The sequence below is a fragment of the Cryptotermes secundus genome, unplaced genomic scaffold (genome assembly GCF_002891405.2).
Source record: "Cryptotermes secundus unplaced genomic scaffold, Csec_1.0 scaffold1395, whole genome shotgun sequence".
Lineage (NCBI taxonomy): Eukaryota > Metazoa > Arthropoda > Insecta > Blattodea > Kalotermitidae > Cryptotermes > Cryptotermes secundus.
Genome location: NW_019737101.1, coordinates 227,477 through 232,434, shown reverse-complemented (window position 1 = coordinate 232,434; position 4,958 = coordinate 227,477).

Here is a 4,958-nt window from a genome sequence, read left to right as displayed (position 1 = left end):
TTGATCCATTTCTCGACAAGAACTAACTCGAGCTCTTCTTCAAGTGAATTCTCCTAGATTCTGACAATATACTCTTCTTTATAATCACTTTGCACGGACCACACAGAAGACACCTCTATTGTTAAGGCATGTTTACTAATCCGTTGTCTAACAATGGACGTCCTATTGTTTCGCGTGTTGGTTCCAGAGGGAATATGTTTACCGAGTCGTAGCCTAGCAATGGGTATACACGTCACAATATACGAGTATAATACAATTTATATACTTATAACTTCATATACAGGGGGTCCCAGGAGGAATGTGCCAAACTTCGGGAGGGTGTTCCTTATGTTAAAGTATGCCGATATAACCCAAAACACCTATGTCCAAAGTTGAACGGTTACGGAGATAATGGCCAGAGAAGTGTGAAACTTTGACCGCTGTTAAACACTTGTTGATTACAAAATACATATTAAAACTGGCAGGAATATGTGGATTCTGTAATGTTAATAATGTACGTAACATCAAACTAACTTGTGAGTGACATGAGGCCATAAAATTGAAGTACAAAATACTCGCTCGCCATGTCATAATTGTCCTTAGGGTTTCCAAGCACTATACATGACACATGACTGGCAAGCCCTGACGTAACATGGCTGACTGCGCTATAAGCCGACCACATAACTGTATTAAACGTACATTCACGGAAAATCTCTTTTGGAATTTCGTTTCCATTATCTCATGTGGATTATTATGGGACCACGTATGCACATTTCGTAAATTATTTACACCGTCCAGGGTAAAAGACGCCCCATCACTGAATAAAATGACGCTTAACAGTTCGGGACGAGCTTTTATCCAGTGGCACAAATCCATACGCTGTGCATGGTCGCCTGGTTCCAGATGTTGTACCCTTTGATCATGGTAAGGATACAACTCTTCATCAAGTAAAGTTCGCTACACCTGCATACGTGATACGACGATGCGAGAGGCATTTCTACGAGTGGACAGACGCGGACTTCTCTGAACCATCTCAAGAATGTTCTCTCGTGTGTTTATCATTCGTACATCATCCCTTTCAGACTGCACAGAAACACTCGGAAGAGAACCAGTATCACGCAATGTCTGGTGAATTCGCGTAAATACACTTCGAGATGGAATCCTTCGATCGGGAAAACGCCTTTGGTACTCTTCAAGAGCAGCACGTGCATTGCCACCGCAAAATCCATATCACAATATTCCACGCGTGAAAACACAAGAGGCATTTCAGCAACTCATCACACGACTAATTTACCAACCATTCACGACCCCGCCGCAACGTACTCTGTAGGTAGCGCATGAGCTTACGGTTAGTGTGAATCAGCACACTCAAGGACAAACAGATAAGACGTCTCAGCTGACAGGTATAGTGCGTGGACCCGCCAGAAGACCACACTTTTCTCGGGCCATTATCTCCGTAACCGTTCAACTTTGGACATAGGTGTTTTGGGTTATATCGGCATATTTTAACATAAGGAACACCCTCCCGAAATTTGGCACTTTTCTCCTGGGACACCCTGTATATCTGTATAAATAAAAATGTAAATGTTCGTTTGTTAGCCCTCGAAAATCTCCGAAAGTTCTTCACCGATTGCTTCGAAATTTTGACACAACGTTTTGTTCGAATGCGCGCGTGTTTTTATATACCTACTTGCTGTACCCGGCCACGCGTGAATCCGGAAAGTATACTTCCATGGAAAAGCAATAACATTTGCATAGGAATTGCCGAAACAACAAACGCGTTTCCCCGGAGATTAAGGATAAGAGGTACTGTTGCGTAACAACGGGTTGAAACCGGAAATAATACTTCCATGGAAACGCAGTAACAGTGGGCCGTTGCATAGGGATTGCCGAGACAACAAACACGTTTCCCCGGAGATGAGAGAATAAGAGGTTCCGTTGCGTAACAACGGATGAAACCAAACACTTCTACAAGGTGTTCTGTGCTAGCATTTCCTAAGCAACAGATGAAACTAACTCTTCGATAAGGTATTCCCTATCCCGTCCGAACGCTGGCTATATGTATAAGAGAGTGTAGCTCCGGCGACTGTTCAGTATCACGAGTGTCTCGATTATCACGAGGTCACAAGTATCACAAGAGATTCCGAGTGAAATCACAGCAGCGATCCTGAGTTTGCACTCAGAGTTTTGGATTGGACTCTGGCAGCGTTTCCCCGGTGACAGACAACAGAAGGCTCATTGTATAGCATCCGCCGAGGTATAAATAGTCCAGCTTGGACAAGAAGCAGTCAGTCTCGGGGCAGATGCCGAGGGATACAGAAGAGAGTCTAGAAGTAACCGCCGAAGGAGTCAGTCTTGGGATAGCTACAGCCGAATATAAACAGTTTCGATTTATTTTCATTTTGATTTAATTATTTCGTGTGACACTGCGTTGGAATTGGGCTGTGTCGTTTACCATAGCGTTCATTTCGTGAGTATAGTTTATTTTTCGTTGTTTTTCATTTTGTTTTCTTAACTGTTTTCCTTATTTTTCAGTGCAATTGGCGGTGCGATTGAGCTGTGTAAATGGTGTGACATGTAAATGGTCAATAAATATATTCACCAATCCAAACCCCGTTTATAGTCACCATTTTTTCATTGCTAGTGGGGTGGGACTAAGTCCCTTGTCCTGCGGCCACTTCTGGCCTATTGTAACAGCCCCAGATGATAGGTGAGGTTGATTGTGGAGCAATTGGTGGAATGAAGATTGGCAGGGGAAACCGAAGTACTCGGAGAAAGCCTGTCCCCGCGCCACTTTGTCTACCACAAATCCCACATGACCAGACCCGGGATCGAACCCGGGCCGCCTCGATGGGAAGCCAGCGACTAACCGCTTGAGGTACGGCGCGGCCCTCTATAGTCACTAAATCACGTGACAATATTATGGAGGGACACGGAGAGGCTGCGAGGCGGACCAGGCCAGCCTCATCTAGAGATAGCAGAGGCACTTGACGCAGGGACGTCTACTGGGAAGCACCAAGTCCTTAGCGTTATGGATGAGATGTTCCTGGATATTCCGGATGTAACAAGCAACTACAAAACCGACAAGTCCTGTAAGCTCTATTCTAATTGGCTGACATCATCGAACCGTTTCCTACCACCACGGAAGTATAGCGAGTTATTGGACAGGAGCCGGTCCGCCCATTTCTTATGAGACTCTTCATTATATTCAAATGTTTCACGCCATCTTGCAATAACAAGCCATCAAGTGTAAATAATTCAATTATTACATGGCCTTGGCGTGTTTCGGCTCTTCGGGGCCATCTTCAGAGGCTCAACATGGAAGGAAGTTGCTTTAGATATGCCACCAATCTTAGTATAAGTTAAACCGTCAAGGCGATAAAATAATTAACATTTTAAATATTATCGTGAAAAATGTTTCTTGCGACTGGTATGTCTTTTTGTTGCTGCCGGTAAAATATTATCTGATATAAATAACAAAAAATGGAAAGGTATCACGCCCGGATGTTCAGCGGAATCCGCGTGGTATCTGTGTGTAACGCCACATAAATTCCACGTCAATAGAAGTGTAACGGCGACGTCGTCTCGAGTTAAAATATTTCATGTGAATTGACAAAAAAAAAAAAAAAAGGCTGTGTGGCTGACATGAATCCTTGTTGCACGAAGGCTTGTTCGATGAACCACGTTCGAATTGAAGAGCCTGCAAGTGCACAGGAAATGCTGGCTGAGAAAGAAGGCACGTGAAATAAATTCTACGGGATGGCTCAGTCGGTATAGCGACAGGTTACGTGCTCGATTGCCGGTAGATACAAGATTTTGTCTCTTTTTCACAGAGTTGGAAACCGGTTCTGGGGCCCACCCAGACTCGTGTTCTTTACCAGGGGGTAAAGCGACCGGGGCGGGAAGCTGATCACTCATCTACATCTGGTGCTGACGTCAAGAATAAGCGGATTTAAACCTCAACTCCCTCATACATCTTAATGGTATAATGTTTAATTAACTATACACAGGGACAAGCGGCCTCCGTAGTCTAGGGGTAACGTCCCCACCTCATGACTCAAGATACGCGGGTTCAAACCCGGCGGAGGTCAAGGAATTTTTAAGGGCGGAAAAATTCAGGGAACAAGTCCTACGGAAGGGACTTTAAGCCGCGTGTACTGTGTCGTAGCTTTACGGCACGTAAAAGAACCTCATGTCTCTAGGAGACCTCTGAGCTAAATTACAGGCCCTTTCCCGCCCAAGTAGTCTCCAATGCCTCTGGTGGATGGGGGAAGCATCAAGGTACCGGGGGCCGACCTCGTTGGCTCTACGGGGGCTGATGGCACGCACCGTTACCGGTAGGGTATGGCGACAGTAGAAATTAAAGTGGGACGCACAATGGACCAATAATTGGTCTAAGTGCATGGGGAAACCCACCCCCTCTCAATACGAATACGAATACACAGGGACAACTTCACTTTCCCCCCCCCCTTGGCACTACAGCCCCAGTGGGCCCAGGCCTACCTCCATGAACTCCGTTCACATCGGTTTTTCTAGATCTTACACATACGGTAGGACTCGTTGGGCGAGTGATCAGCTCGTCGCAAGGCCTCTACCTGTACACAAACACAGAAAAACGCACACAAACATCCATGCCCTGAGTGGGTTTCGAATCCACGATCCCGGCTTCCGAGCGAGCGAAGACAGTGCATGCCTTAGACCTCTCGGTTACCGTGACCGGCCAACTGCACCTTTACTCCTATCAAATTTTGCAAACAAAAACAGTGTAGCGCTGCGCTGCACCGAACCGATCAGCACAGCATGCAATGGACAAACGGACTGCGATACTTTTAGACTAAACGCCCAAACCAAATATAGCGCTTATCGGCAGCTTAAAAAGCAGAAAATGAACAGTACTGTTATTCTCTGACTGAAGTATGCTTGGGGCCGCGCCATAGCTCAAGCGGTTAGTCGCTGGCTTCCCACCGCGGTGGCCCGGG